Source organism: Paroedura picta, chromosome 5, assembly GCF_049243985.1.
Source record: "Paroedura picta isolate Pp20150507F chromosome 5, Ppicta_v3.0, whole genome shotgun sequence".
Taxonomy (NCBI): domain Eukaryota; kingdom Metazoa; phylum Chordata; class Lepidosauria; order Squamata; family Gekkonidae; genus Paroedura; species Paroedura picta.
This window is the reverse complement of record NC_135373.1, coordinates 39,458,030-39,482,746: the sequence shown is the minus strand read 5'-3', so window position 1 is coordinate 39,482,746 and position 24,717 is coordinate 39,458,030. Positions and strand designations below refer to the sequence as shown.

The following is a 24,717-nucleotide window of genomic DNA, read 5'->3' as shown; positions in this document are numbered from 1 at the left end:
ACTGAATGGCCTCGTTTGTGGCTTGGCTGCTTTTCCATTAGCCCCAAAATGACTTCTGCTGAGCTCTGGAGGACAGGGAATCCTCTCAGTTGTTTACTTCAAAGGGTTCCAGGGTCGAAACATTCATCTGGCTGCCATTGCTTCTAATCCCCAGATGTGTTTGTTAAAGCTTGTGTGAAAAGACAAGCATTTGTTGCTTGACCCCCTTTTCCCTAGTGAGGACCCAAAGTGGCTTAGAACATTCCCCCTTTCATTTTGTTCACACAACAACCCTGACAGGTAGGTTAGGCTGGCAAAGTGTGCTGAGGGGAATGACTGGGCCAAGTGTTGATCTGAAAGTTGATCTCCACACATGCAGTCCAACACGGCAGCCACTTCCACAGCACTCTCAGCTTTGATCACGCCCAGCACTCACGAAGCGCCTAAGAGCCTGGCTGAGTCCTTCTATTCCAGCACCCTGTTTCTGGCAGGGATCACACAGGTGCCCTTTTGGAAGCCCATAATCTGCACAAATGCAGCAGCCAGCCCAGGTATTTCTCTGCCACTTCTGAACCAGCTTGATGTCTTGGTTAAGAGCAGCGGCTTTGAATCTGGAGAACTGGGTTTGATTTCTCTCCACATGCAGCCAACTGGGTGGCCTTGGGCCAGTCCCAGTTCTGTCAGAGCTCTCGGGCCCACCTACCTCACAGGGTGTCTGTAAGTGGGGAGAGGAAGGGAAGGCGACCGTAAGCCACTTGTGACACTTCCTTGGGTGGTAGAAAGCAGAGTACTAAGAAGCAGCACTCTCTTGACCGTGGAGGATCCAGTTTGCTATCCTAGGTGGTGCTTGTGGCTAGTCCTTCTTCCCAGGAACAGGTCTGCTCTTAAAGCTCTAGAAGGGGTCATCTGTGCAGCTTGCAGAGCTTTAGAAGGGATCGTGTCTGTTGCATCCCACTGACCACAGAGTGTTGTGCATGCACACCTTTGAACAAGCTTCCTTAAGCCAAGAGGAAAGGTGGGCATCATTTCAGTCAATAAATGTCTGCTAACCTGAGCTCTTCTTCTGTAAAATGAATCTTTCACACACTTGCATAGCAGGGGGCAGGGAGCGGGGTGGTGTGTGTGTGTGTGTGTGTTGAAGACTGGAAAGCCAGCAAATGCCCCAGATGGGTTGGAGCAGCCTCAGTCCTACAAGTGCATGACCCCCTAGCTCTCTCCCCCACCCTGAATGCTCAGGCTACCTGGAAAGCAGACGTGCCTTGCAAATGGCTTTTACTACAGCAGAAGATGTTAATCCCTGCCTATGGGGGCAGCGCTTCAAATCCCGGAGCCAGTCATCCTTTTGAACTGTTGCACAGGTGAGACGGAGCAAAAGTTCAAGTGAGAGATTTGGCTCGCAGCTGGCGGAGATTCCCCGCCAGAGACAAGCTGCTCCCCAGCACCAGCACTAGTGGGCGCCAGAGCATCACCGGTCTCCGAATCGCAGCCAGGGACAGGGCATCGTTCTGTCAAACCCAGTTCGGCTCAGAAAAGGTACGTGTTTGGCTTTGAATAAAATGGGGGGGTCCAATGCAATCCAAAATGAACCCATCCACCCTGTCCCCAACAAATGCAGAGCACATGTGCAGCACATGAATATAGCTAGAGGAGGAATTCCCATCGCTCTTAGGAGGCCCATTCCTCCCTTCTCCACTCCCCCAAGGGATCAATTGCTCTTTCTTTGTGCTCAGCTCACAGAGGCAGAACTCCCACCGTTTGCTTTCACCTGCACAGGTATATGAACAAGTGGGTGCCTTTGAGTGTATACAGAGTCTCTTCTTCCGCCCCCACACTGAGCATAGCCTTCTTCCCGTCGAATGGCTTGAAGGGTCCAGGCTCTGCAGTCCAAAGGTAAGCCACCTTTTCAGAAACCAACCAGGGAGTGCCTACCCCCTTTTCCACTTACCCTCCCTCCCCGCCCCCTGCAGGGTGGCTTTGGCGTCCCAGCACAGAAGGCCCTTGCACGGTGACATGCACAATTGCCCCTTGGTCCTCTTGGAGGGCTGCTTTCTCTTTCCGTCTGGGCCCTCCAGCCTCCTGCACTTGAATCGGCATGTCAACCTCCTCACGGCAGCCGTGGCGGCAGTAAACCCCACAGGCGCTTCGAGGTGCTGCCAGGTTCTCCAAAGGACTTCCCCTCTTGCTCCTGGCTCTTTTCCCCAGACGAGAACTCCTGAATTAGTAATTAAAGTTTTCATTGGAGTCTCTGGTGCTGGGCCAAGCCATTGTAGGAAGGGGGCGGGGGGGGGGCAGCTCGTCTCCTCACAACATGAGTGAGCAGACTCGTTCTTCAAGTCTTTGTCACATCTGTAATCTCGTCTCTGACATTGGGTCCTCGTGCTTGGATTTGTAGCCAGACTGTGGGAAACTCCACTGGTGGGGGGAGTTTGAATGTATTTGGGAGGGGGGGGGAGTGTGATTCCAACCTTCTTGAAGTTTTTTAGAACTTCAGAGCACCCCTTCAACTATTCCACTCTGTAATGGTGAAAAGCCCCACCAAGTCACTGCTGACTTATGGTGAGCCTATAAGGCAGGCTTTCTCAACCAGGGTGTATATATGTGTGTGCTAAACATTCATGAAGTGACGTGAAGAAGAGTTGGTTCTTATATGCCACTTTCTGTACCCAAAGGAGGCTCAAAGCAGCTTCCAATTGCCTTGCCTTTCCTCTCCCCACAACAGACACCCTGTGGGGTGGGTGAGGCTGAGAGAGCCCTGATATCACTGCTTGGTCAGAACAACTTTATCAGTGCCATGGCAAGCCCAAGGTCACCCAGCTGGTTGCATGTGGGAGAGCACAGGAACAAACCTGGCTCGCCAGATTAGAAGTCCGCACTTGGAGGATGGTGGAGTCTCCTTTGTTGGAAGTTCTTAGGAGGAGATCAAATGAGCTCCCATCAGGAGTGTGTGATTTTTAGGTCCCTGAGAAGGTGGGGGGATGGACTGGATGGCCCTTTGTGGTCTCTCCCAGCACTGCGATTCTGATTCCGACAGTTTCCGAGATCTAATGAGATTCAACTAGCCTGGGCTATCCCACTCATTACGAGGGTCTTTAGGGGGTGATCTTACATCCAATATACTTTTGAAGCGATAAGGGCCAGCACTTTCCTCCACATAACTGTTTCCACGAACTGGAACACTTCTCCACTCCTCCAGGGAAGAAATCAGGTTCGGAACTCGTGGTATTAAATGCTGCAAAGGAAGGTTTGCGTGCATCTGGCACTGATGCCTTCTGCACTCCTCTGTTGTGACAGGTCTACATTGATTCTCTCTTGGAACTAGCAGCGTTTGTGCTAGATGCTGATTCATTCATTCACACTTATAGAATCTACTCTGCTGTGTGCAGCAGCACTTTTCAAAAAAACCCTCGGTAAAGGAATGAGGTTTTTTTCCAGTGCAGAATTCATTTCCATGATAACTCTGGTTTCCACCAGCTCTCTACTGATGGCGCTTTGTGTCTAAGAAGAAAGGTGTTGAGGGCTTGATCTGGAATCTGTGTTTGCTGCTTGGGAAGTCCTCCCTCACCAACCAAACATCTGTGGTAGGGTTGCCAGCTCCTGGAGCAAGAATACCTGGAGATTTGAGGGGTGGAGCCTGAGGAGGGCGGTGTTTGGTCAAAGGAGGGACTTAAATGAGGTGTGATGTTATAGAGCTTACCTTCCCAAGTGGCCATTTTCTCCAAGTTGCCTGGAGATCAGTTGTAATAGCGAGAAATCTCCAGCTACCACCCTGGCGGTTGGCAACCGTAAGGCTGTGGTGAGAGGAGGGCTTTCTTATGTCTAGGACCACTCCTGTCCAACCGGCCTCCACAATGTAAACAACATTTCAATTCCAAAGGGGTTTTTTGCCTCCACTTCCTGGTTCCCGACTTGCCTTCCTACTCCTCCTGGTTACACCCCTCTGATTCTGCCCCTCCTCCCCCAGCTCCGCAGCCCTTACACAAGCTGCAGTGTTTGCCCACATAATATTGTTGCCTATTTCCTGCAGAGCTGATAAGCGTATCTGTGAGCTTTCTATGACGTCACTGCAAGACCAGCCAACGGCTACGGCCGGACTCCAAGGGGACAGGTGGCAAGCAGTTGCCAGCCTCCCTTTATAGGCCGACGTGTCCATATCCTGTCTGGCAAGCCACATGTCGTGATGTGTCCTTCGAGAAGAGGGCCCCGGGCAGGAGCCCCCGCCTGCATGGCCCTCGGCAGGCCTCTCTCCTGCACGGCACAGTCCCCGTTGTGCCTCGTGAAACAACCCCCCTGCCCACCAAGTCCAACGCCTAATTGCCAAACTGAGTTGTCAGCAAGCCGACAGCACCAGCTTGACCTGGCCGGCGTCTCAGCCTCTAGCAACAGCTTGACGGGCCTAAATCGGCAGGCGAAACCGCGCTCACGGCACGGCGGCTGGCTTTATCGCTCGCTAATGTTTGCAGATCGATGTGCTGCGAAGGGCACAGCCGCAGTGCTGGCAAGCCGTCCCTCCCGCCAGCCTTGTTCTCCTTGTTGGACAGGGTTGCAGGCAGAGTCAGCTTCTCTGGGAGAGCAAGGAAGGAGAGGAAAGCAAGGGGGACGGGGGTGACCCTCCCCTCCTCCCTCCTCCCCCTCCCCGCCGGTCTTTTCCAAGAGAAAGGCTGGTTAAGTGCTGTAAATTAATTAAAGTGTATGCAGGGCTTTGTTTCAAGCCTCACAGTGTGGGCGCTTTCTCTCCTCCCATCCCCGTCTGGCCTCGAGACCTCCACCCAGCCAGAGAGCTAAATATAGCCCGCCGGAATAATTAACAGAGGGGTTCAGGCGCAGTGTTAATTTCACTCCCCCACCCACAAAGGGATAAGAAGACCAAGCCCCGACCCATAGAGCCAGCAGCAGAGGTCAGGACTGGCCCAGCGTGGCAGACACGGAGCAGGCGCTATCTGGGGATGCTGGCGGACCCGTGGGGTTTGCTGCATTTGAATGTTCAGACCACGGCAGCATTTGCTGCTTGCGTATCAGACAGTCCACAGGGGGGCTAGGATGTGCAATCCTGAAATGTACATCCTTTGGAGAAGACTCCAACGAGAGTCAGGGGAGCAGGGTTGCATGCTACCCGCTTGGGTTGCCAACCCCCAAGTGGAGCCGAGAGATCTCCCCAAATTGCAATGGGTCCCTGGACTGCAGAGTTCAATTCCCCTGGGGAAAATGGCAGGTTTTGAGGGTGGGGCGACATGGTATTAAGGTCCCTCCTCAAACCCTGTACTTCGCAGGCTTCACCCACCCATCTCCAAGATCAAATAGCCTTCTAGTGGTGGCAAGCGCCATCAAGTTAACTTCCAGCGTTCTTGTAGGAGTTTCAAGGCAAGAGACAAGCCGAGATGGTTTGTTGTTGCCTGCCTCTGTGTAACAACCCTGGGCTTCCAGCGTTAACCAGGACAACCCTGCTTCGTTTTCAAGGTCTGATGTGATCAGGACAGCCTGGGCCATCCCGTTCATAGATGGGCCACTCTAAACAACCCGATCCCCTCCCCCTGCATCCCTTCTTTGACGTATTCTAAACTTATTTTCGTGTTCCCAGGAACACTTGGAGGGCAGGTCGTTGCCTGCCCAGGAGACTTCCCAAGAACCTTATGCTTGCAGCCTGGAGTTTCTAGAGGGGGAGAACACTAAACACATTGGCCGTGCCTGTATCTTTTAGGCTCGCCATCCTTCCATTTGGGTCTGGAGGTCCCCCCGAAGGAAAAGGGCAGCTTCAGAAGGTGGAGAGGAGGGAATCACACCCCTGAAGAGCCCCTCCCCCAATTCCTCCCTTCCCAGAATGCATCCCCAAATCTCCAAGACTGCCCTGCACCAGAATGGGTAACCCTAACCCCTTCCTCCCTTTTATTGCTGTGTGTCCTCAATATGAGAGGGCTCTTGAGACAATATTCCACATAACACAGGCAACATATCCCAGTCCATGAATGGTTCAGTTGTCTCCGTGTGCTTCCATGGTTCTTGTTTTGGGACATGGATAGAGCTTCAGGAGGGACCCCAGGAATATTGCTCCTCTAAAATTAGAAAAATTGCCCCAGGCTAGCCCAGTTTCATCAAATCTCAGAAGCTAAGCAGGGTCAAACCTTGGCCTATTCTGCATACAATAGATAATGCACTTTCAATGCACTTTAGAGGTAGATTTTCCTGTTCTGCACAGGAAAATCCAGCTGCGAAAGCACATTGAAAGTGCATTATCCTATGTGTGCAGAATGGGCCCTGGTTGGTGTTTGGATGGGAAAGCCACCAACAGTTGCTGTGCAGAGTCAGGGAATGGAAAACCACCTCCACATGTCTCTTGCCTTGAAACCTGTATGGCTTTCAGGTTTCCACCCCCCCCCCAAATTAGACAGTTGTCTCCTTTGCTCCTTTAGGCGAGTTCTGCTAGATGTTCAGATCAAAACGCAACAAAGGCCCCCAGTCCCAGGTCCCCCAACAGTGTGCCCTGCCTCTTCTGCCATCATTCGCGCACACAGGAAAACCCTCCTCCAGCCAGGAATGCGGATGCGGCTTCTCGTCTTGGGAAGGGAAAACGAATAGCCCATCTGCCAAGACCAAGCTGGGCACGCTGCTGCTTGCATCAGAAAACGTGGCTCATCTTGACCACGACACAAGCATCCCCCTCCCCACCGCACGACAGAGGACAGCTCTGCAGACCTTTTAATATAATATTTGTTAAGAGGCTATCTGAATGATGATGACGAATGCTAGAGAGGGTCACTGCATTCATCTGCTGCAGCCAAAAGAACAGAAGAGTTTTTCATTATCATTAACAAATTTTTTGAGGCACAAGCTGTCGTGAGCGAAAGCTCGCTTCATCAGATGCAGGAACCGTTCCATGCAGTTGGCAGTTGTATTTATACCCAACAGAAGGTGGGTGGCGGATGCTATTGATTATGAAAAGGACTACTTCTCCCCTTAGAGGTGCTGCGGCTGTTGAGAAGAGGGTTGCCACCTCCAGGTGGGGCCTGGAGTTCTTCTGGATTGGCGACTGATCTCCAGTCCCACCAAGATTTATTCTCCTTGGAGGAAATGGCAGATTTGGAGGGTGGAACTACCATGGAGACTAGGAGAAACAGATATCCTAGAGTAACATGACGCCCTCACCGAGCATCCTTTCCAGCTACTGAGCCCAAGACTCCAGGGATTTCCTCACTCTGTATTGGCAGCCCTACATCAGGGGAGCTTTTAAACACACACTTCAATCCAAGTCATTGATAACAATGATGCCCCAAACCTTTGGCCAAATCATGGCGGGTTTTAACAATAGCAATAGAGAATATTACCCTATTTAGCATTTTCAAATGTGCTGCGTGTGATTATGGCACAGCACTGTAAAAATGGGATGGCAGAGCAGTGGAACTTGCACATTTCCCTGTGAAATACGGCAATGACATCATGGGGGCCATTTTTTTGAATGGCACTGCCAGTGCCTCTGTGTAGGCCAAACAGGGCTCGGCCTTCCGCCGCCATAAACCAGCCACCGCCCTCTGTCAAGATTTCCCCTCCAAGTGGATCCAAGGGCAGGCCCTAGACAATGCCCCCTCCTCCCAAAGGCAGCCGCCATTTCTGCGTCAATGGATTGATACTGCTTGGTGGGGAAAGGAGGGGGACTTGGGACAAGGAAGCTTTCTAAGCCCTGAATGGTTGCCATGGAAACCCAAGGAAAAGGTTACCGCTGTCGTCATGGAAACAACTGTCGTCAGACACCCCCTACCATGGCCACCACCTCCCACCCTTCATCTCTCAAAAGGGGAGGGGGGAGCTGACAGATAAAGGGAGAAAGAGAATCCCTCTTGAGGCAAAGAGAGGGGTGTCGAAACACTTGAAATCTCAGGGCTGGAGTAGGGGTGCCTCATGTAGCAGCTAAGGGGCATCTTTCATCACACGGCTTCACAGCGCATGACTGAAATCACAAACAGGGTGCCTCTGAGTCTGCACAGAGGGCCTTCCCCTTGCCCTGAGGGAGTCTGGGCAAGGGCCCAGCTCCAGGCATCTCATTATGAGGCAGAGATAGCTGTGAGGCCAAGCAGAGCAGGGGGTGAGAAAAGGTTTACCTCCTGAAATTCCTTCTGGTGCGCAATTCTGAAATGGAGCGTACACATCCTTGGATAGTGCACTGAAATTGTGCTGTAGGGGTGAAATTGGGTTGACCTGGCCTGTCCCATGCCCCCAGGGCATTTGCAGTTTCTTTTCTTCTTTTAGTCAGCACTACTATAATTTATAGCAATATGAGTTGCTCAATTCCCGGTTTTCATTTTTTTTAAGTAAGCCTGTAGCTCCTTCCACTGCAGAGATCCATCTTTCCCCTTATATCGTCACAATGGAAAGGGCAAAAATCTTGTGCAATTTGTCTAAAAATAAGCAAGTCCCCCAGCGGTGAGGGACATTGCTCCCACCAAGGATAGACATGGAAAATGGCTACTATCGAGGCAGGAAAATCTGGATTTTCACACACACCAGCCACCCAGGTTTCACTATTGTTGTTGTTGTCATCCGTTCAGTCGTGTCTGACTCTCGGCGATACTGTAGGAAAGTCTTCGCCGTGCGCTCCGGTCTCTGACTGCTTCTTTTAGTTTGGTTCATGGTCATCCCTGTATCAGCTTTGATCGTGTCGAGCCAACGGATCCTTTGGTGGCCACATTTTCTTTTGCCGCTGACCATGCCAAGCATCAATTATTTTCTTTAGCGAGTTTGATCGCATGATGTGTCCAAAGTAAGTTTCACTACGATCTTTCCCAAAACTTGAGAGTAAAGGCGGCTTGAGAAAGGTCTAGGGAAAGTTGCAAAAGCAGGGATGCACCACTAGGCTGCAGTGAAGGCAGAAAAGAACCCGCCTGCCATCAGCACTGAATCTGGGGCAGACCCCCTGTGTGGAATGGGCCTCAGTGTGTGCATTTGCGTGTGTGACTGAGCTAGCCCCGAGGCAAGGTCTGCAGATAGAGCAAATAACTCCTCTGTGTGTCAGAGCTCAGACCTGATGCAGGCCAGAAGGATTAGAAAAATAACGCTTCTAGATATGTACTGACTTTTGCTCACCGCTCAGAATTAAGCTGGACAAACTGCTGGACAGACGGTTTTTCATCCGATACTGCTGCTCATAGGGAAGTGGGGGAGAAAGGAGGGGCAAAATGGTGTCCCTAAACATCACATTGTCACTTCTCACTGCTTGACCAGGAGTGAAGGCACCAAGTTTTAACTGTCGTTGCTGATGATTTGTGTATGTACACTGCACTGAGCCGTTCTCAGGAGGGTGGTTTAGAAATTTAATAAATAACAAGTGACAGGGTGCTCCAGGAATCTCTGCAGCAGACGTGTCCACCTCATTTGTTATGAGAGCTGGATGTGAGATAAATGTCACTTTCTCAGGCTGGGCCATGTGTGTGATAAAATGGAATGCTTGGTGTGGAAGATATAGACTTTGTAAAGGACACTAACAGGCAAGCCCAATGACCAGTGTGATTCTTTTACTCCAAATACAAACACCCTTAAAACATTAACGCTTGCGTTTCCTTAACAAAGTTTGTGTCCAGCCTTCAAGACCAACTGGACTCAAATGGCATCCTGCTGCTTCAGACCAACATGGCGACCCACCTGAGTATTTCCTTTAAGGTCTCTCCCTGATGCCTGTCTTCCCACCTCCCTGGCCCGTTACTCAATAGTACTGGGACAGTACTGCAAAAGAAGAATTGTTTTTTATATCCCACTTTTCACTGCTCAGAGGAGTCTCAAGGCGGCTTACAATTGCCTTCCCTTCCTCTCCTCACCACAGACAACCAGGGAGGGAGCTGGGGCTGGGAGAATTCTGACAGAACTGTGACTGGCCCAAGGTCACCCAGCTGGCTGCATGTGGAAGAGGAGCGGGGAATCAAACTGGGCTCTCCAGATTAGAAGTCCGCACTCCTAACCACTACACCAAGCTGGCCCTACAGTGACGTAATGCACAGCCTCTGTCATCTGGCAATAGAGGTCATGACCATTCGCTCATGGGCTGGATAAGAGCCCTGGATGGGCTGGTTCTGGCCTCTATATGTTTGACACCGCTGCCCTATGATTTTCTAAAGCTCCCAGGAGTTTCCACCATCGTGTTTTGAGTGAATCCTAGAGCATTCCGCAATGCTGGTGGTGTCATTTTCGATTACACTGCTGGATGTGACAGCATGGCACTGCAGGACGCTGCTTGGGTACATCCTGCCCCCTCTCTGGTGCATCCAGGAGAAGATGGTTTATGTCCCAGCACCTTCCTTTGTTCAATATGAGAGTGTTGCCCTGACCGTTCTTGCCTCTTCAGGGCAGCAGTTTTCGAAAATGCAGAAAGCCCTGGGGAGGGTGTTGGGGCTTAGCAGAGGCCCGTTAATTTCCTGTGCGAGGTTAGGGCTTTGATATCTGTGAGGGGCAGAACTGGCCCTGCAGCCAGAACTAGACTGTGCTCTTTACTTTGCCTTCAGGTTGCCAGTCTCCCAGTGGGGGCTGGAGCTCTCCCGGAATCACAGCTGACTTCCAGACTGTAGAGATCAGTTATCCCCGAGGAAATGCTGGCTTTGGAGGGTGGATTAGGGATGCAGAGTCCGGATAAGGAAATTTGGGGATGGAACCTGGAGAGGATGGGGTTTGTGGAGGAGAGGGACCTCAGAGGGATATAATACCTTAGAATCCGCCCTCTGAAGGAATCAATTTCTTCCAGGGAAACGGATCTCCGAGGTCTGGAGATAGGGAGGCCAGCCTGCAGGTGGGATCTGGGAATCCCCCAAATTAGTGGTCCCCAACCTTTATTAGGCTGGGGACCGGCAGGGCATCGGGTCGCGCCCGCAGGGACAGCGCCCGCGCGGGCCACGCCCATGCTTCGGGCCGCGCCCGCGAGCCACGCCCGGCCGCGCCCGCGGGCCGCACCCACGGATCGGGCCGCACCCGCGGGCCGTGCCCGCGGATCGGGCCGAGCGGGCGCGGCCTGCACGGGCGCGGCCCGGCCCTGATTCCCTCTCCCCGCCCTCCCGCAGTAAGTAGCTTCCCGGGCCGCAAGCTTGCGGCCTGGGAAGTTTTTTACTGCGGGGGGGGCGGGGAGAGGGAGCCGCGGCCCGGCGCCATGGCCTTTGCGGCCCGGCGCCGGGCCGCGGCCCGCAGGTTGGGGACCACTGCCCCAAATTACAGCCTGTCTCGAGATCGGTTCCTCTTGAGAAGATGGGTGTTTTGGAGGGAGGATTCTATGGCATTATGCCCCACTGAGGTCCTTGCACTTTCCAGGCTCCAAATCCAGGAGTTTCCCAACCTGGATCTGGTAACCCTAACCCCCACCCCACCCCACACCAGGTGCCAGGCAGGACTGGGCAACCCTGTCCGGAGATTACAGTAATTCCAGGAGGACTCCAGGCCAAGGCTGGATGGGGAAGACATGGTCAAATTAGAGTTTGCAGTCTAAAGCTGACATTTTCTCCAGGGGAACTGGAGCAACTGTAACTCCAGGCCCTGCCTGGAGGTTGGCAATTCAAGCTCTATGGCAATTACACCCTCCTGAGATCCCTGCCCTCCACAGGCTCCACCCTCAAAATTCCCAAGCCCGAATCGTCAACCCTTCTTGATCTAGCCATATCCCTGCCGCCCAGCCCTTCAGAGCGGGCCACAGTCCTGCCCTGGTCTTGACTGGTTTGCCGCCTGAACAACCCAGCAGGGGGGAATTCTGCTTTCTTCTTATCCCCTCTGAACAAACGGCATCTCAGTTAAACCAACAAGCCCTAAGCCTTGGACTCGGATCCCTTTCCCGCTCCTTGGTGCTTGGACCTCTCCCCCTGCCCCCCCCCCAAGACTGTTCACATCCTCTTCCCTGCCCGTCAGACCCACATTCACAGGCCTACAGACACACACCCAGAGCCAATGTTTCTTTTTTGCCTCCCCTCGCTGTTCCAGTCCTCTGACCCAGAAAAGCCCTTGATCCAAGCAGTCTCTGTCGCTCCCAGTTAATTCTCTTTTGTCTAAATGCAACGGGAAGCGGGGAGAAGGGGATTAGCTGCGTGAGGCACATGAAGCCTCTCGGATGCAAAGCCTGAGGAAATATTATCTCTCGGGAAGCCTCCGCTCCAGACAGACATGCCGCCGACGGTAGCGAAAGAGAGGGCGGACCAGGCAGCCGGGACTCGGCCTCGGAGAACCGCTCCAACAAGACGGAAAGCGCTAGCATACATGAGGATCTAGCAGAGGGGCTCCCCCACCGTGCCGGGCAGCAGAATCGGGCCACCCACTGGCAGGGCGAGCGCCTCGACAGAGTCCTGGGTGCGGGCTGCATCCTCCAGGTGGGACCAGGAGACTTCCTGGAATTGCAGCTATAGAGATCTGTTCCCCTTAGGAAAATGGCTGCTTTGGACAGCGGCTTCTATGCTATTATACACCTTGACATCCCTCCTCTCCCCAGACCCTTCCCTCCCCAGGCTCCGCCCCCAAGTCCCCAGGATGTGTCCAGTCCAGAGTTGGAAACTGTAGTACCAGGAGACACGACTTTGTAAATCGACAGAAAGAGGCAGAGGAGGACTGAATATGATTCAGGAACACAAAATGTTGGGAGGTAGCTGAGAGTTCAAAAAAGCAAAGGCAGCGAAAGGGAGGGGGGATAGCTTTCTCCGACCCCTGAAGATTTACAGAATCCTGAAGGGGGAAGGTTGTGAGGGCATTCCCTCTTCCAGCAAGTCCTTACAGGCCTCTAGCATTAAGCATCCTCTTCCTCCTCCTCCTCCTCCTCCTCATCATCATTATTATTATTATTACATTTTTATACCGCCCTTCCAGCAGCCCAGCTCAGGGTGGTGTGCTTGATCATTTAGACATATAAAACAGAATCAAATACCATTAAAACAAAATTTAAGATCAACTTATAAAAGCAATCAGCATGCAAACAGTCGGCATAAAAGATTTTAGAAACCGTCAACCTATAATAATTTCAATTCATTGCCTGGCCTCCCTGTCTACAACCCATCCAACCAAATAAACGTTAACTGTATGAATTTATTATTCCTCCCCATTTTTCTTCACTTGGGGGAAAGGCACAGAGGGAAACGGGTTTTGTTATATTATTATTATTTCTTAAATGTAAAACCTAATATTTAACGTTTCGTTTATGTATTTTAATAATCCTTTCCTAAGCCGTCTTAAGCCTTTGGGGAAGGGTGGGGTCTAAATACAATAAATACATCAATGAATCTGGTGGGGCCAGAGTTGACAACCTACAGATGGGGCATGAAGATGTTCCAGAATGGCAAGAGATCCACAAACTACAGAGATCAGGGTTTTTTTTTTGGGGGGGGGGAGATGGCTGCTTCAGAAGGGGGACTCCAAATGGGGTTGCCATATCCAGCTTAGGAAAGACCTGGAGATTTGAGGGTATAGCCTGGGAGAATGGGGTTTAGAAAGAGAAGAGACTTCAGTAGGGTACAATGCCTGCAATTCACTTTTCAGAGCAGCCATTTTGCCAAGCAGAAGTGGAAGAAATGTTTTTAAAAGTGAGTGAGCTCTACAGTCTGGACAGTTATAACTTGGGTGGATCTCCAGTCCCCACCTGGAAGTTGGCAGCCGAACTCCAAATGGCATTATCCACCAATGAGGTCCTTCTACTCTCCAAGCCCCACCCTACCAAATACCCAAGAATTCCCCAGCCTCAACTAGGAGGGGCCCTGTGGGAAATGGGAGGCCAGACTCCCTGGCCCAGCAGAGCTGTTCGTCCGTTCCAGTCTCCTTGGCATTGCATGTCGTCAGTGGGGCTTGAGCTGCAGAGGGCTGCCAGCTCTGAGTGGGGATCCGGAAACGCCTGGACATTCCGGGGATGGAGCTTGAAGATAATTTGGGAGGGGACTGACCTCAGCAGGGCCACAGAGCTTGCCCTTCAAAGCAGCCATTTTCTCCCAGCGAACCGTTGTCTGGAGATCAATTGCAACAGTGGGAGGAGTTGGGACCCCTACTTGGGCAGGAGAATTTCCTTGCCAGGTTGTGCTTCCCAAGTACCAGTTTCCTGCCAAAATGTCTCAGTCCACCCTTTGTAGAGTCTCCTTTCCAAAAAACCCTGAGTGAGACACAATTTGGCTCTTCCAGGCAAAGTGGCCCTTCTGGCTTTCCTTGGTAAAAATCTCCTTCCTTCAACTTTCACCTGGATTAAATGGAAGCTGACTCAGCTTTAGGGCTTTCAGGTATGTGAGACAAGAAGGGTGACTCATTTCCCTTTTTTTTTTTTTTTTTTGCATTGCCCAATTTAGAGAAAAGATTAGCAGGGGGTGGGGAGTGAGTGAGGGGGCTTAATAAGATATGGACTTCACAATCAGTAGGCAAAATGCGCAAAGAAGAAGTCAGTTTTACTAGAGAGGCCAGAAGGACCAGCATCCCAAGACAGAGGGACACTGAATTTGTATTTCCCCCCTAGAACTTCCTCCTTGGTTGCGTAGCGCCTCACACCTTTTCTTCAGCGCCTGTGTAATGCAGGCAGCAGGTAATCTCCTGACACTCACAGCGTGGGAAACTTACCATCCCCCCCCCCCAAGTGACTAATTCCTCTCTCACTCTCTGGGACTCCAAACAAGCCCGTCCCCCCCAGAAGCGTAATCCCTGCTACTGATCCTGGCTCAGGAGATTACAGGTTAGGCGCCAAGTTCTGTTGAAGGAGGCTCCGTTTCATGAAAGCTTGTGTGAGAATGAACCCTTGTTCATCTGTAAGGTCTCGCAAGACTTCTGTCGAGATTTACTGTTGACCTCCTGTGTCACGGGAGGCGGGGAGGGTGCCATTCTAAATAGCCGGATGGGGAAAGATGCTTGGTTGATCTTAAAGGTGCTCTTGGGCTTCTAAGTGTGTTCTGCTGCTTTAGACCAACACAGCTACCCCCTTGAATCTTGCAAAGAAACAGAAAGCAAACGTTCCTTGTGAGCCACAGAAAGCATGCGGAATCTGCAGAAGCAGGAGTCCTGTTGAGGCTGGCTCTTGTGAGATTAGAACCTGGGATTCAGAGTTCACCCCACTCAAGGAGACCTCAGATGGACTGGAATAACTGGGATGGCTTTCCCGTGCCTCTGGAAAGACCACGGGTTGGAGATTAATGCGAAAGGAAGGAAGCGAAGCTTATCCATGGTAATTGCCTTTAGAGGTGACCCTAGTGCGGATCGTCAGGTGTAAAACCAAATTGCCTCTCCAAAGGCCAACATGGAGATGCGGAGAATGCGGACAACTGCGGAATCACCCATAGAGTCACTCATGGAAATTACAGTTGTGATAAAACCGCTGCGCATTGACATGGCCCAAACGTTCCTCTGCATCTTCTCTGGCCAGTCTTACTCTCTCCATATAGCATATAAGAGGCTGCAAGAACTGAAGTTTGTCTGAGGTACTCAGGAGCTTGCCCTCTTGGGCCCAATACGTGCCTTTTAGAGCCAGCATCATGTCACAGCTAAGCGTGGCAGCTTCGAATCTGGAGAACCGGGTTTGATTCCTCACTTGTCCTCCGCATGCAACCTGCTGGTTGACCTTGGTCTGGTCACAGTTCTCTCAGAGCTCTCTTAGCCTCACCTATCTCACAGGGTGTCTGTTGTGGGGAGAGGAAGGGAAGGCACTTGCAAACCACTTGGAAACTCCTTCAGGTAGTGCAAAGTGGGGGTATAAAAGCCAACTTTTCTTCTTCTTTACCACTCACCTGCTGCTAGAAAGGAAGCTTTGGATGCACTTGCACATGTTTGAAAAGCAGAGGAATTGCTCTTATCAGGCTTCCAAATTGATAGATGGACTAGCAAAAGGGCTGGCTTACAATGGCATTCCCACCCCATCCCTCTGCTTTGCAAGGTACATGCACTAGCGGCATGATTTAGGAGGAGGAATCTTCTCCATGGGGCCGTGAGTTGGAGGTAAGTGTCACGCCCGTCCTTTGATGCAGCAGACTGTATTATTTTCTGTGAGAATCCCTGCTGTCCACAGGAGTGTGTTCAATTTACAATGAGAAAGACCCCAGGGGTTCTTAGACATTGTCTGAGCCACACGGGAGATGCTGTATCGTGGGAGGCTCTTGTGCAGCTTGGCTAATGGTTAAACATCCCAGCCATATGTCTGGTGGTAGGCAGGGGTTCCAGCCTCCAAGTAGGAAGAAGAAGAGTTGGTGCTTATGTGCTGCTTTTCTCTGAAGGAGGCTCAAAGCGGCTTACAGTCGCCTTCCCTTTCCTCTCCCCATAACAGACACCCTGTGAGGGGGTGAGGCTAAGAGAGCCCTGATATTACTGAAGAAGAAGAGTTGGTTCTTATAGGCCACTTTTCTCTCCCCGAAGGAGTCTCAAGGCAGCTTACATTTGCCTTCCCTTTCCTCTCCCCACAACAGACACCCTGTGAGGTGGGTGAGGCTGAGAGACCCCTGATATTACTGCTCGGTCAGAATAGCTTTATCAGTGCTGTGGGGAGCCCAAGATCACCCAGCTGGCTGCACGTGGGGGAGTGCAGAATTGAACCCGGCATGCCAGATTAGAAGTCCACACTCCTAACCACTACACCAAACTGGCTCTCAGTGAGGCCTAGAGCTTTCCCAGAATTACAAGTCCTCTCCAGGGTACAGAGATCAGTTCCCCTGGAGGAAATGGCTGCTTTGGAGGGTGCAGCCTGTGGCTTTGCATCCCTGCTGAGGTCCCCTGACAGGCTCCAACATCAAATCTGCAGTCACTTCCCATTCCAGAAACAGCAGCCTTTCTCGTGGGTTACACTGGTGTCCATGACAGTGCTGTGGAAGGCTTCTTATTTCAGGCCAAGATCCATGTGGTGTGAATAAGTCTTTCCAGTTGCATGGAAGCCACTCATAGGGTCTGTGAAGACAGAGTAGCACTGAAAGCAGTGCAATTCATTTGTGTGTTGTGATCTAAAAAGCCTTTCTGGATCAGGCCAATATCCACCAGGTCCAAGATATTCTGTAGTAACCCCAGGAACCTGCAAACACTATACGGCCGAGCAGGAACTTCTGTTTCCAACTGAGCAAGTTTGGAGCACGGCCAAGGAGGAGGAAAGGGGCACAGTGAAGAGGAAGTACAGGCGTGGCATCCACAAGAAAATGCTGTCCAAGCTTCCCTTTTGGGAGGTTTTAATGGACCCAGAAAATGTGCTGTTTTACCATGAACGGCAATGGTGACAGAGACAAACAGTTGAGTTTGTAGGGGCCGTGGCTCAGTGGAAGAGCCTCTGCTTGGCATGCAGGAGGTCCCAGGTTCAGTCCCCCAGCATCCTCGGTGGAAAGGCCCAAGTAGCAGGTGATTTGAAAGACCTCTTCCTGATGCTTTGGAGATCCACTGCCAGTCGGAATCCAGGGGTGGCCAAACTGCGGCTGTCCAGATGTCCATGTACTACAATTCCCATGAGTCCCCACCAGCACCATGCAATTACCATCTTTTCCAAAGCTCTCAAAAAAGGTCTACGGTGGAGCAGCAAGGAAGAGAAAAATGTCAGGAAAATGGCACCACGAGGAGCTGACAGTGCAGAAATAATGCCAATATGAGCTGGGCAAGAAAATCAAACCATTTCTTCTAGACAGTGTGCTGCAGCCAGTCCAAAAAGATCAGCATATTTAAAGCTGCCCATTCAGCCCAAGGTCAGTAAACCAGTTGTCTGCCTGTGGAGGGGTGGGGAATCAAACCTTGCTCTCCAGATTATAGGCCACAACACTAAGCTGGAGTCTCATAGTGCCTTACTATTTCCTTCCCTTCTTCTCCACACAACAGACATCCTGTAAAGGAGTTGGGGTTGAGAGAGTTCTGACAGAACTGCTCTGTGAGAGCAACTCTGTCACAGCAGGACTGTGACTACCCAGAGGTCACCCAGCTGGCTGCATGTGGATGAGCAGGGAATCAAACCTGGCTCACCAGATTAGAGACAGCCACTCTTAAGCACAACACCAAACTGGCTCTCCCAAAGGCACTCTAGCAAACTTCCATGGCACAATGAGGAGAATATAAAATCGCAATCAATGTATGACAACCCTCCATGGGGCTTTCAAGGCAAGAGATGAACAGAGATGATGGTTTGCCATTGCCCACTTCTGCGTGGCGAGCACAGGGCATCTAGAAGGAGGAGGAGGAGGAGGAGGAGGAGGAGGGTTGGTACTTATATGCTGCTTTTCTCTACCAGAAGGAGTCTCAAAGCTGCTTACATTTGCCTTCCCTTTCCTCTCCCCACAACAGACACCCTGTGAGGTGGGTGGGGCTTAGAGAGCCCTGATATTACTGTTCAGTCAGAACAGCTCTCTCAGTACCCAAGGTCACCCAGCTGTCTGCATGTGGGGAGTGCAGAATCGAACCCAGCATGCCAGATTTCAAGTCCACACTCCTAACTACTACACCAAACTGGCTCTCTAGCAAGGTATTATACAGTAAATTTTCCCCTTTGAAAAGCTGGTCTGAAGAGCATAAAAGCGAGTTTCTGCTTTCCCAAGGGTGCTTTTCATGGCTCTGGCAGCCATGTGGTGTGGCTGAGAATAGCTGCCTCCCTGGATTCTATGTGGGCTGCTCATCCCAAAGGGGGGAAAGCAGCCAACACACTGAACGTTAGCAGCGCTTTTCGCCAAGCAGTGGCTTGTCCTCGGCATCCTCCAGACACTGCCCCCACTCTCCGGGTCAACTTTCACCTTGCCCTCATTCTCCGAACATCCCCCAACACAAAAGCAGCCCTTGTGGATCTCTGCTCCATTTCACCCTTGTCTGGGAAATTCAATGCACTTTTGGCCATTCAAACTTGGGAGTCAACCAGGAGTGACTTCTAGTTAGTGCTGGTCTGTCACATGCCCATAGCTTTCTATGCAAAGCGGATGCTTTTTTAGAATAACCACAAACACCAGCAGCTCCCTTCAGGAATTCTATGTTTCTGTCCTCCTCAAGAAACTTCCTCTGTTTTGGGCTGCAGGTAGCAGCCATACTAGTCTCCATAAATGAACTTGTCCCTCTCAGCGTGGTATCCTCATAGAAGAAACCCTTCCTGTAGAGATTCTCCCAGAGGAAGGAGAATCAGAATTTAATCGCACAGACCTGGATGGCCCTGGCAAGCTCAATCTCATTAAATCTTGGAAATGAAGCAGGGTCAGCCACAGAATCATAGAGTTGGAAGGGGCCATACAGGCCATCTTGTCCAACCTTCAGCCTAAAGCATCCAAGGTATAATCTGCACGGAGCTTTTATTCCAATCCCAGGTCGATTCAGTCCCTGCTGTCTACACAGAATATAATTTCCTTTTTGATTTGGGGCAATTTAAATTTTCCTTCGGCAACAAGCAGGGTTGATCTGGAGTGACCCTACCTTTATTGTGCGATATCTTAGAGTGCTTTTAAACCTCAATATTTTAAGATTCGGATTGAGAAAGCAGGCTGTTTTGAATCTGGGCTCTCCTTTGTGGTAGAGACGCCCTGATTGGCCAAAGGTGCCCATGTGACAAGCTTGCCTTAAAGGAGAAGCCCCTAATTTCTCTCAACTTCTGTCAGTCTTGGATTTTTTTTCTCCCTCCTCTGCTGTTTTCCAATCCTCTCCCCCACCCTCCAAGAAAAGAAAGAAAGAGGCTGTGATTGGCTCCCCACACTTCTGAACTACCCAAACCATGTGCAGAACACTTTTCTGTTTCAATGGGGGGGGGGAGAGGAAGACCCAAGTTCAAATCGATCTGAATTCAACAGGATTGACAATGGAATAAACAAAGTAAGTGCAGACTCTGCCCAGGGTAAGGATCTGTCCAGCCATGCTTCAGACTCAGATGGGAGATCACTAACAAACACCCCCTTCACATTGCTGTTTCACATAAACTGGAAGTTATCCATTGTTATCCAGTTCTGAATAAAGCAATACAGGGACGGAGGATTCATACAGCAAATTTCATTCCATCAGTGAGCCATCTTTGAAGTGATCTGGCCCTTCCAAACAGCACCAGGGTTTTTTTCCTCACCCTTTTTCACCATGTGATCCTCAAACTTTTTTGGGGGGGGGGATACATTCTAAGTTAAGCGCTATAGTTCAGGTTGCCAGATCCAGGTCAGCTTTAATTAATTTGAAATTAATTCAAAAGAAATTCCGTCTCAACATCCAGAAGAAGTTCCTGACAGAGCGATTTCTCAGTGGAACAGGCTTCCTCAGGAGGTGGTGGGTTCTCCATCTTTGGAAATTTTGAGAGGCTGGATAGCCATCTGATGCAGAGGCTGATTCTGTGAAGGCTCAAGGGGGTGGCAAGTTACAGTGGATGAGCGATAGGGTTGTGAGTGTCCTGCATAGTGCAGGGGGTTGGACTAGATGACCCATGAGGTCCTTTCCAACTCTATTATTCTATTATTCTAGGTAACTCCTGGAGTTTTGAGAAGTTGGAGCCCTGGGAGGACAGGGAACTCAGTGGGTTATAATACCAGACAGTCTACCCTCCAGAGCATCCATTTTCTCTAGAGGAATAGATCTCTGTAGTCTGGCAATGAGGTGTAATTTCAGGAGATCTCCGGGTCCCACCTGGAGGATGGCATTCTTAGGTATAGTGCTAGACCAATATAGCACTTTTCAATGCATCTCAGTGGTGCCAAGGCATCTTAATGATGTCGCTGTAGCACAAAAGTGCAATATAGGTCTAGCGCTATAGTGTTCAACTTAGAAAGTTCAGGAAAAATTAAAGGAATATTGTGCAGCGAAAAAGGGCAGTGCTATTGGAAGCACACGGCAGTGATTCAGAAGTGCCAAGAAGAGGTGAAAACAGAATAGTTCAATCACGCTTTGCTAACCAGACATAAGTGGCTGTGCATGAAAAAGGTAGATAAAATCCATTATCAGCCCATCGCTAAAATGGCTGTGTCTGAACCAACACAAAAAACACCATTAGCAACCGGCTATCAAAACAAACTACGGAGGCTGTCTGGAAAGGGCCACGGTTACTATACAGCTGCTGGCACCAGGAAACCTTGACCTCCGTCTTTCTCTTGCTTTGAAAATCGCATGAAGTCATCTTAAGTCAACAGTGACTTGATGGCACTTGGCACGCACAATTTTTGCGGATATCTATGTCTTTCCTGATTGCTAGTGCCATGTATTCAGGAGCCATCTTTGCAAACCTGAGAAGCTTCTGGCTGGCTAGATGAAACTTGAGCTTGATCCAGCTGATAAACGCTCCATCAGCAGCCACGAGCCCCTCTGCAAAGCTGGGTGTACCATTGCTATGCATTGTGTATGCTGTTGCCTTAATTGCATGTTGTTTCCCGTCCAACAGCACTCTTCCTAGACAGAATAATCACTGTTGTGCATCAGACATGCAATTGGCTTAAGTGTAACAATTTGCACAATTAAACTGCCACTTCCTGTAATCCAACAAAAACATTCACAACTCCTGCAGGTTCACAATAGCCATCCACAGACACACGGGTGTGGTTTCAAAGCACTGCCAGAGATTGGTGAAACAGGACTTCCCTTCCCCATTGATTTTTTTCTCAGTACAACCAATTCTGCTAAGAACATGGCAGCTGCATTCCTCAGGACAGCTATGTAACAGAGATTGTCCCATAAGAAGGAATGAGATGGCACCGCAAAAGGTCACGCCAGCCACAAAATCCTCTTGAAGCCTTCCTGTTTCTCCCATCGTATTATTAAAGCTCACATTCTAGCGGAACTTACTGTATGTTCCTTCCTTTTATATGTTTAATAATTCTATATTAATAACAATTCCTACCAGTTAACTCAGAACAGATTTTGGGCAACCTGACCAGCTCCCATGATGGTTGCTCCTTCTACAGTGCCTGATCTGTTGGACCAGCTGCTGGTGGGGGGGGGGACTTCCAAGGAGTAGGAATGGAAAAATACCTGAAAAAGGCTGATCCTGCGTTGAGCAGGAGGTTGGACTAGATGGCCTGTGTGGCCCCATCCAACTCTATGATTCTATGAAAAAATGCAACATCGCCCAAAAGTGATGTAGGCACATTGGGGGCGGGGGGATGGGACTCTCTGGTTTTGCCCAGAACCCTCCTTTCCCAACTGGGTCACACTATATAACTACATCACAGTGCCACTGGGGAAGAGGGAATCCCTTCAAAGGGCCCAAAAAAGGGAAGAAATGTGAAATCCAGCTCCACACCCTCCCCAATGAGACTGTGGTGAAACTGCAACACACATTTCCTACCCACCATCTGCTACCCTGCATTTTCTCCCTTTGTACCCAGCAAAGAGAGGTTAGCCTCCGATCCCGTTTAATAGGGGAAACTTCCAGGAAGCCTGCAAGCGAGGCTCAAAATGTTGCATGAACGCTGCCATTTATTGTGTGCAAATTGCTGGAACAGAACACTGCAGCCAGGATGTTGACTGGAGAGGTTGTAGAGACCATGTCACTCTAGTCCTGGCCCCGATATATTTCTGGTACCATTCAAGGTGCTGGTTTTGACCTTTAAAGCCTTACACGGTTTGAAACCAACATATTGTAGGGCTGCCTCCTCCATTATGAGCCTGTGTGACCACTGCAGTCATCTTCAGAAGCCCTGCTTCAAAGATAAGGCGGGTAGCAACTCGAGAGAGGGCTTTCTCAGTCATAGGCCCAAAGCTCTGGCACTCTCTCCTCAGGGAGGTTTGTCTGTCCTTTTCTGTTGCCATTTTCTGCAGGTGGAGACTCCCCCCTCCCCATTTGTTTAGATTCAGATGGGTAGCCATGTTGATCTGAAGCAGCAGGACAAAGTTTGAGTCCCGTGGCACCTTCAAGGTCAACAGAATTTAATTCAAGTTGCCATTGGGCTCAAACTTCATTTTTCATTTTGTGTTTCCTCAGGGATCGCTCCTCCCTGACCAAGGTTTTAACTTCTCTTTTAATGTCTTTGTGCATATTTTAGCTCTGTTTTAACTGCTTTAATGATGTAAACTTTGGGGGCAGGATGATTTAAATTTTTAAATTATTATTTATGATTAGATTTTTACCCCGCCACTCCCAGACAAGCTGGCTTCTGGCGGCTCACAACCTAGTAAAAGCATTAAAAAGCCACAAAATGCAATCCAAACCAGATAAGAACAACAAAAACAGCAAAGATGGCGATCATACAATCCCTCATTAGTCCCAAATTCCTCAATTCATCTATTCCTGGTTATTTCAGTCAAGTGTAAATCTGGGGACGATGGTAGGCTCCCTACCAGGGGTCCAGATTATACAAGGACGGGGATGGACTCACTCTTATCATCTGGGATTCAGCCCTGCCTCAATGTGATTCTTATCATGTATTTTAATTTCTGAGCCTCCTCAGAGGCCCTTGCAAGGGCAGAAAATTGAGATATAAATGTTGTGAATAAAATAACGCAAGAGCTACTGCTCTCCATGCAGGGAAAATCCCCGTGTGGAAGCAACCACTGTCTCCAGGGTATTTGAAAGGTGATGAGAGACGTTCCAGACAGAGGGGGTGTTGGTGTTCTCTTTGAAGTGGTGTTAACGTTAGAGATGGGCAGAAAGCAGTGAGACGTCTTTTGGTGGCTTGGCACGAGGTCATGGCAATTTCTCACTCTTCCACCTAAGGCGCATAGTGGTGCTCTCGCCAGATTTTTTAAAAAGTTCTTGTCATTGACAAAGCTGATGAGAGCATTTGTGGAACCGGTTCAGTTCCTGTTTAGAAATATGTGCTGATTCGTAGGTAACGGGTGTAAACTTGATCCAGTATAAAGCATCCGTCACAATCCATAAGCACTATGAAATCAAAAGAACTGGGGCTTTTGCTAGAACATTTGTAACTTTTTTTTAAAGAAAACACTGTTTAATAACCATGATGTTTGCTTTAACACATGAAGCCTCAGGCCTTTTTCTTTTTTTTCCCTTTCCTTTCCAGTCTTTTAAGGGAACTGTGGACAGAAGCCAAGACCCACCCCAATCTTCCCAGACAGTAGGTTTGCATACTCATGATTCATTTTGGCTGCAGCCAGGAATGTAATGCCACGTCGGTCGTTTCTCTATAGTGGAATCTTCATTTTGAAGTGGGAACCGGAATTTTTTGTTCTTGACAGTTCCTTTCGGGTTCAAGACAGACTTTCCGAGAATGGGTTCAGTTTCTGTTCCAGTTCAGGGAGAAGAAAAATGTCTATATGTCATTTTGGTTGGCTTTGACTTTTCTGAAAGGTCAATCAATTATTCCTCTGCACATGCCATGGTATAGATGTTTGGGGGGTTTCTGAGCGAATAGCTCCTCATTTGACTACTAGGCCCTAAATGTTGTTTTGTGCTGTTTTTATATAACAAGAGCCATGGGGGCCCCCCTTAACCCAAAAATAATTGAATAAAGAACCAAAAGACAGCATGTGAACGCCCAGTAGTTCTATAACTATTCTATAGCAAGATATAAATATTACTGAATACAACAAAAATGCAAGTTATTTCTTAAACTTAGACCAAGTTGAAATTATTTTATAATCAATATATATATATCTGTGACTTGAAATTTTAAACAACCTGTTACCCTGGTCAGATACATGTCTTGAATGGCAATTCAGTTGTATATCCTCCTCTCCTGGTCCCCAAAAAACGTTTTAGATGCAATCTAGAGCCAATAGTATGTGTTTTGAATTATGATTCAAAATGTGGCTACTTGTGTATAATGTTTAGATATAGAATAGAATTATTGGGCCCTTACATTCTGATTCCTTCAATGTCCTTTCTTGGTTTGATATTGATAGTTCTTTTGTTGCTTTCATTATATTTTTGCACTTTTTGCCCTTCTCATTTCTGAGCCACCTTGAGTTCAGAACTCTGGAGATGCA

At 49.6% G+C, this 24,717-nt stretch overlaps 1 long non-coding RNA gene across 1 annotated transcript; it reads left to right on the top strand.

The window, feature by feature from the left end:
* The first annotated feature begins 1,411 nt into the window (after window positions 1-1,411).
* LOC143839031 (uncharacterized) lies at window positions 1,412-24,717 on the top strand. The gene is made up of 3 exons (XR_013231535.1): window positions 1,412-1,512; window positions 1,753-1,869; window positions 23,793-24,717. It is a non-coding gene; the product is annotated as an uncharacterized LOC143839031 (long non-coding RNA).